We start from the raw sequence: 9045 nt of genomic DNA on the forward strand, positions 1-9045 counted from the left end.
GTTAGAGATGTTGCTGCCCATGTTTCTGAGCTGACAAAACCCACCCACAAGTGGGCGAGGAACTGTGAGTATCACAGTGTTGCGGAGTTTGGAGCCCTCGTGAGCTACTGGAATGGAGGGACAAACAGCCTGCATTTTCTTCTCGTTTCTATCAACCTGGTTTAATCCAGAACTGAAGAGTCATGCTCTCTTGTTTGCTCTCTGGTAAAAATTTCTTCCCTAAGTAAAGCAAAACAAACATTTTAATGCGGAAAGGAATCAAATAAGAAATTGTATCATAGATGTATTATTGATCCAGAGATGGGCAAAGAACAAAAGATGAGCAAGACCTCACTGAGCTCATGCGTGTGACAATTTTAAAAGGAGAAAAAATAATAGCTCATCGGTGAAGCCATAAAAAAGGTCAGAAAGAAGCTTTGGCCTCAACCAGCTTAGGGCCAAGCTGTATAATTTTATGTCACCTTTTATTTACATTTTCATCACGAAAGTTGTGTTGAAAGAAAAGCAGTAGAAAAATACTTTAGGCTGGTCTTTATAACAGATTACATTATTACAGTACTCTAAAAACAAAGACAAAGCAAAGTCCTTCACGTATTGACTTATTCTCTACTGTCTCTTTATTCTCTTAAGCTTGTGTTGAGTAATAATTCTTGACTTGCAGATCATGACATATTAAGAATGAAAAAGACTTTACATTCTTTTTTTCTCCTCCCTTTCTTTTATTATTCCTTTTGAAAGATTCGCAAAGGGCTGAAATATCATCGAGGCCTCTCTGAGGCCAATCAGCACAATGCTTATTAAGCACTGCACAGAAGACGTGATCTATTTTAATTAAGCCATCTTTGAACAATGCAAGGTAAGGAACCTGGCTTTTGAACTGTGAGGCAATCAGTGAATGGATGGTGAGTGAATTAAAAGTAAACATGAGGAAGAATTCCAAACACGGGGAGGGTCAGAGGGGATTTAAAAAAATTAAAGAAAGTGTTCTTAAAGAAAGAAAAAATGAAGATTTTCTTCTCATAATTTGGAAGGTGTGTTTCGTTCCCTATTTTACTCACTTTTTAAAGCCACATCCGGTTGTTTGTAAAAACAATTTGTTAACAAATACATGGTTCCCCTCTGCCCAGAACATTAGAAACTGCAACATATATACAACACTTACTGATGTTTAAGTATCAATCAGATTGTGTATTATTTGAGCAGAGTACACATTCAAGTCCACTTTACACCGTTATGGAACAGACTAAACAAACCTGACCTCAGGGCTGACCCTCATAGGATCCCAAAAGATTGCAAATGTATAGTAGGCAGTCACCACGAGACTTTTACAGCCTGGTAATGGCATGCAAATGACACTCTGTCTCTGTAACGCAGCCAAATTCTGGGGTTGTATATGAGAGTAATTTCCTGAAGAATTTGGGGAAAATGTGATACTTTTCCTTTTATGTATGAAATTCACAACATCTCGTCCTTTTACTGCAGTGCTACAGGGAGAGCGCTGACAAACGCATCGCCGAGCCGTACTGCTCCCTGCAGCAGCCCCTCTCCAAAAGGCTCCTTCTGTGAGTGCAGTGAGCATACTACCCAGCATGCAGGGAGAGCCCAGTGTGCCAAAATCATTTTCCATGCCCCAGAACACAGGTCAGCACCATGCTGAACTAAGGGTAAGAAGTCATCTTCTTCAGAGCCCAGTTCCAGGCAGGAGAGGAGGGAGGGTGCTTTGAATTGTCCTGTGGAGGACACGTTCTCCCCCTCCAACATTTATATGGGACACGAGGGAACCAGCTATGATTGGATCCTTAAAGACAGTCAGAGAGATTCCTACTCCCTCCTCCCTTCTTAAAAGAGCATACACAGTGATAAACATTGCTCATCACACATGTGAGCCTAGTGCCAGTGCAATGGGGTGAAGGTCTAGTTTTGGTTGCTCCATTACTGAGAATTAAGCTAATTTTCGTAGTGGCAGCTGCACTACACATCACAAATGTAACTTCTCATCCTTGCCTATCGTATCTTCCTTGGCACTTTCATCCCTGTAGCTGTGTTATTCCAATTTTGCTTCAAGGCTTTCACTGCAGCTGTGTATACATTAGCCATAAATCAGCTTATCTGTTCCTACTGGATCTCTTAGCAGAGGAAATGAGACAAGGAGGGAGAGGTAAATGCATCTTCCACAAGTCTTTTTTCCACTATGTACACTGTCTAGCAAAGGACCTGGATCATGCTGGCATAACACGGAGGAACCTAGTTGTGGTTCCACCCTGAACTTTGAGAAACAGGCCCCTCCATTCATGATGAGCAGAATGTCCCCCAAGACCTTGTTCAGTTTTTTTGAGAGCTCACAGATGGACGTCTGCTTTGAGACATTCCTATGGTCACAAGGACTCAAGAAGGCTTTTTCCTCTGCATTTCCAGCCTCCTCCGGGGAATTAAGCTATGCATAGTGCATGAAAATAGGACCACAGGCTGGGCCTCTGCAAGATGCTGATTGAAAACTTCATCAGAAGTAGGAGGATGTGGCAAGATGTTTGGTAGGCCTTGTGCTTTTCATGCTGTACTTGGCTCTTAGTACTTACAAATGGCAGCTCTGCAGTACCTCACACAAGTTTACAAGTTGTGCCAGTGCTGTCTCTGCAATTACACAACAACACGTTCTTTGTAAGCCAGAAATAAAATTAATAAATAAAAGGATTGTTTACATGCAGAAAGCTATATCCTGTGCTTTTCGTCCAGGTAGCACTGCCACTGAAATGGCAGTGAAGGAGGCAGAAGAAAAGAACTCACATCAGATATATCAGACATGCAGGGCTACTGGCTACAAAAAAAAAGCTGATGAGGCAATGCTATTCTTTTTTAAAAATTCCATGTGCTAGATTCCTAGGAAAAGCGATCTTAGGCTGTAGCAATGAGAAAGTTAAAGGTGGCACAGGTAGGATAGGATGCCTGGACCTGATCTTGCAATTCTCAGCTGAATTCTGCTTCAAAACATCAACACACATGGGAGCCAAGGAATCTAGCCCCATTAAAAATTACTACAAATTACCTGGTATGAAATGCTTACATTATGAAAACAGGGATGATTTTGCATCTGTTAATGAGGATAATGACTAATATATTCAGGCAGTAGACGTGACAGCTGTCTGTATGTTTTTAGGGGCATATATTTTTAGATGCCATTTACCTATGAACATATTAACTACTACATTCACCCAAAGGACTCCGAGCCCTCAAAGCTTAAGAATGCGGATTGAATTTCTCTCTGAATCTGCATCACTCCATTGCATCACTCTGCCTCGTTATTTGGAAGCGTTCACAGATCTGCCACTCAGATCCTCAGCTAAGTGATAAGGTAAAGGGAAATGGCTAATGCCAATGTGAAACAAAACACAATTGAAGTTACATACTGACACTCCGCTTAAATACAACTTCACTGCCTGCTGCTCCATTTTAACTAGTTTAATCGCCTGCTGACCAAGCAGGGCTTATAACTGTTAAGGAATATGTGTTTGTGCTTTTTGCCCATTTTTCAAAACCAAAGATTTGCAAGACGAACTCCAATTTTAAGACAAAAGTCACCCCATTAAATCTTAACAGATGTTTCTCAAGTTTAGAAGATTAAGAAAGATTTCAGCATCAAAAATCAAAGAAAATATTCTATGACCTTAAAAAAGGATAAATCGCAAAGCTCTAAACAAACCAAAAGTCCACTTTGACAGCTGCATCTGACTGAATTGATGAGGTGCTATTGATGTTTGGATTAAACTATGCCTCTGTGATCAAGTACTCAAACATGGGATAAAAGAGGAATATATTCTTTAATCCCACCAACTAATTTTGTGTAGGCAGCAGTTGCAGAAAGCAGTGGTTACAGAACAAACGTTGGAAGTGGCTTCACTTTTGCTTATTGACAAAGCTATTTTTATTTCATTAATTCACCAAGTATACTATCAGCGTTTAAACTAACACGGGGAAATCTATATCGGGCACAGTATTCTCCACAAACAAATCACTGAAAATTTCAAAGTCATTAAAGGTAGAATCAATAGGATATGATTCCGAAGGGCTAGGAAGATGCGGTGCTAAAATGTAATAGAAAAATTAGATATTGATTTCTTTATATAATCTTGATAAAAAAAGTAAACAACACAGGATATTTCAGTTCTGTTTTTATAGCGTCTCTTTTCCAAAATGGGAAAGGGTTAAGAGACAGCTATGTCACTTGTTAGTTACTGTCTTCACTCCGTAACTCTAGAAACTTGCCACCTCCATGAGAAGACTGCATAATATGTGCTTTCCAAAACTCCTAGCAAGGGCTCCAGATGCTCTATTACCAGGAATTCAGATGGGAGAAACTTGAAAACAAAACTGATCTGCTGGAAGTCTGCATCCCCATCTGACTATATTTGAGAACAAGCTTAGCGATAAATGAGAATCAGACCTGTAATGCCAAAACAGTGGCTTTGCACCCACTACTGCACGCAGGCACATCTGGAGTTCAGACTCAATCATGAGAAGGATGCTGAATGGGAGAGATTCTTAGCTGCCTGCAGGAAGTCCACATTGTTTGGTGGAGAATAAAATCCAGTGCGGAAATAAACAAAGTCTCAGAATGAAGAACTCACAGAAGGCAGGTACAGCGAGAGGTAAAGATCACCTGGAGAACCATAGAGTCACCAAGGTTGGAAAAGACCTCAAAGATCATCCAGTTCAACCATCCACCTACCAGCTATATTTCACACTAAACCATGTCCCTCAGTACAACAACTAAGTGTTCCTGGAATACCTCCAGGGCCGACGGCCCCATCACCTCCCAGGCAGTCCATTCCAGCAACTGACCAAGAAGATTTGGATTACAACTAAAGTTTCTCCACTCGTGCATAAAAAAAAAAAACACATCAGAACATTTTTTCACACAAGGAACTCAAAAACCGTGGTGCTAAAGTTACTTACTGGAGAACAAGGTCATCTTGGGGGAATAACTCCCACCAGCAAATATTTACTGGAAGTATCTCTTCATTGAAATAAAGGGGAAAGAAAGTATTGTGAAGAGCTCAAAGGACACAGTAAAGATAAGCAGATATTCCCAAGCTTGGGAGGAGAGGAGAGGATGTTCATCCACTGAACTTAGTGGCAAAATGGTTTCAAAAAGGCTGGGAGTTCAGCTCCAATTCTTTACTCTTCTACCTCTTTTTGTTACTGCCATTCCTCTCCGCAGCTTCTCTCCCTGTACAGCCAGGAACAGATTTGCATTCACTGTTATTTTAATGCACAAACCTGAGAAGAGGAAGAAGAATGCTTTATAATTCTGAGAACTATTTCTAAGAAAAGCCAAGCACTCCCAAATTGTACTGAACTAAACCATGCGTTTTTCAGGATTAAGCCCAAAATAACCAAAAGCAGCTGCCTTGCATTCAAAAGGGGCAACAAAAGCGACATACGATATCACAAAAATAAAAGAATGAAAAGAATGGGTGCTCTCTTCACCTAACTTAAAAACCTAAAAAGTCCATTTTCGTCTTCGGGATAGTCTAAGCTCTGTATCACTTCTTCAGGTAGAGTTACATAAACATTTTCAGGAGAAGAATGGATGTAAAAGGAGCTTCACATTAGTATTTGTTTGATCTGTTTCTACACTCACTTGTTCTTGAAGGATACAAAACCACACAATAATATCACAAAGCATCACATCAGAAATTGTATGTAGTAATAACATGCCTGTGCATTAATGGTGTATTGTGTTTCTATTTTGTAGTTAGTACATGTAATATTGACAGAAAGCTTCAGCCTACTGCTGTTCTATATTTTTATATTTATTTACATTATTTTTAGCTGGATCAAATCTTTGATTTTTTTTTTTTTTCCAAACTGTTTCAAACTCCAAAATATATCTGCTTATGCTTTCAGAATCATGGATATGAAACCAAGCAACAGCACTGGTTATGATTTATATAGCTGGTCTGTGGCTGTTATGCAAAGATGGATTTTACCATTACAATGATACTTATGTAATTCTGATGGTTTTCCTTCTGTTGCTAGGGAATTCTGTAAACAAACCAAATAAAACCACAGCGTACTTCAATAGCAGTGACAAAATTTTTGTAGCCACAATGCTGAGAATATGGCCTAATTATTCTATAAACACACTTTGATTTGTTTACTTCAGTGTCAAATTAACTTCAAATATGTAACAACAGTCACTGATTTGATATGGTATACAATACTGCCAGTGACTGCTTTCATTGTAGTGTGTGTAAATCTATCTCTTTTTAAAATCAGTTCATTTCTGAAAGCGTCTCTGCCATACATTGTGAATACTAAACAGGGAAACACATGTGCAACTTATTTAAAAGAGAATTATTTCCAACGAGTTTTGCTATGATCCAGCATATTTGTGCTCTGCTTTATTTTTCCTTTTTGCACAGTAGAAGGAATACTTTTTAGGAAGATTAATAACTGATGACTTAGAGAAACAAATTATAATCTCACTGGAAAAAAATGAGCCAAACTAACCTCATCTCCATCCATGCATTTGCCCTGGATCAGTAGACTGTGCTACTTAAAAGAAAGACAGAACTTTGACTGCTTTAACCAACATAGACAACTGTGACAAAATCAAACTTTTGAGCAGTTGGAAAGAACACAGATCCTGGAGAGATGCACAGAAGAAACAAATGATTACACCATGTTTTTCATTTCCTACTGTGTTTAACTGAACAGAGAGCTAGGGAAAACATCAGTGGCTTACAGAAAGATTCTAGTGTGGGGCTTTGTTCTTTCCAGGGATTTTCATGGGAGATGTATGGTGCTTGCTGCTTGCCATGACCATCAGTGGCAGTAAGTAACAGACTTACTAACGGCAGGCATTGCTCTGTACAGGTGACTTTGAAATTTCTTGTGATATGCACACCACAGCTTGGAGAACCCCTGGCTTGTGTCATAAAACGCCTTTCACAAAGAAGGATCTCCAAATGATTTACAATCTGCACGCACTACGTACAAGCCAGAAGCCCACCTGCTGAAGCAAGGCCAGCCCAGGAGAGAATGAGACCACCAAATGGCGTCTGTAAAACAAAGTAAGAGAAAGCAGCAGAAAAAGAAATAATGTTAGTCCCACTCTCTGCCAACACCAGCTGTTTCTGCCCATTTGCTCTCATCGTGATGGGAAATGTGACAGTATCCAGCAGATGAATTTCTTTTTCAGCCAGCAAGGAGCTAACATCTCATGTCAGGAGAATCCATTGTTTCATAAAGTAGAGCAAATAAGGCAAGAATGAGGACCTGGGATCTGAGCAGAACTCACAAGAACTCCCCTAGGAGTGCTAAACTGCAACCAAGGAAGTCTCAGGAACAATAAGCGGTTAAAAATCTTACTAACGGGAGATGTCACTCCTGCCCAGGTGATCTCAGGAATGGACTAGCAAATTTTCTCCCCATGTTATTGAAGCTTTGTGTTTTTATAAGGCAATAAACGACACTTGATTTTTGTCAAAAGACCAACCACCCCTTTCATCCTTCCTCCACGGAGAGAGTGACTGCATCCCAAGATATTCATGCAAGCTATCTGCTGTGACAAAAACATTTCTCTTGCCACAGCTCAAATATCAAAACACTGCAGAAAGTCAATGGAAGTCTTGGGGATCCTACAGGCATATCACCCACCTCATCACTGGGGTTCCGCAGAACAGACAAAGCAGACACTTTTTTGACAATATTAGATATGAAAGGAACAGCCTACTGTGAGTAATTCAGGAAAACAGTCATTCACATGTTACAGCTGGTGACAGCATTGGACCAGAATCCTTTATGGATCTGCCATGAAAATGATAATAAATAAATGAATTCTGGGGTAAAATGATCACAGGGACAAAGCTACATGAAGTTGTGTTGCATTTCCTCCGTAACATGAAGAACAGCTCTGCAACAAAGACTCTCTATCTACCTTTATCTACCTTTATCCAACACTGATGCAAAAATAAGTTGAGGAACAGTAATAGAAAAAGGCAAAGGATTTGCCACTGCAGAGGCTCAGCCTCCCCAATACACACAGATGTCAGGACTTCTCAGGTTGTCCTTTGGTCTCTACATAAATACTTGCTGAATTGTCTCACTTCTGTTCTGCTACAGGATGCCTAAAAAAATCCTCAACCCCACAGATCTTCCTGTAACCAGGTACTGTGAAGGAGACCTGGTCCCAGGATGCTAGCACACATGCAGTGGGATCAGTTTGGCTCTACAGCAAACTCTAGTGTTCCCAGCAGTGCACCTCAGATGGCACCAAACAAGGGAGCTGCCTTTTAAAAGACAGGATCCTACCCTTTAGAAGACTAAAATCTCCAAGAAGAGAATATTGGATTTACTGCCATTAAGCTGGAATAATCTAGAGACTCGATGAGAGCTTGGAGTTCCTATACTTGTAAGGTAGAAACTGCGGAAATTAACAATGAAGTTCTGGAAATTAGAGGTTACAAATTATTACAAAGCCTCTATTTAAGGGATAATGTTCTTGGCAGAGAAGTATACAAGGCAATAAATTGCCTTAATAGGTGATTACATTCCCAAAGCAAAAACTGCAGTGAAGGCTGAATAAGTAACCACAAACTCCATTATACAACAAGGAAAGGATAAAAGTCATGAGAACAGTGCTTTCTAAAAATATTTCATACTCGTACATTACCTTCCTCCATTTTTAGTGCATCTAAGAATCACCCTTCTTAGTATTTCCATATTTACCCAAGCAGCACAGGCTGGGATCTAAAGGAATTTGATTCAGAGCTGATCCTTGGATAGCTGATCCACGTGATACCCATTTGTAAGGACATGCAGATGGTCTGTAGATCAAGCGCATGGGTAAGGAAAAGTGTCAAGCTTTTCAGAAGGTTCCAGTATAGTTCTGCACTTTCACAAGCAGAAGAGAACAGTAAGAGATCAAGGGGAAAGGGCCATCCTCACAGAAAGCTGTTGTCCAGCCTTCTGGAGGCACTTGTACAGATAACACCTACGTCCAGGACAGGGCCCTAAGACATCCCACTGGATGACTGGAGTGTA

This window comes from Meleagris gallopavo, chromosome 2 (genome assembly GCF_000146605.3).
Source record: "Meleagris gallopavo isolate NT-WF06-2002-E0010 breed Aviagen turkey brand Nicholas breeding stock chromosome 2, Turkey_5.1, whole genome shotgun sequence".
Classification (NCBI taxonomy): domain Eukaryota; kingdom Metazoa; phylum Chordata; class Aves; order Galliformes; family Phasianidae; genus Meleagris; species Meleagris gallopavo.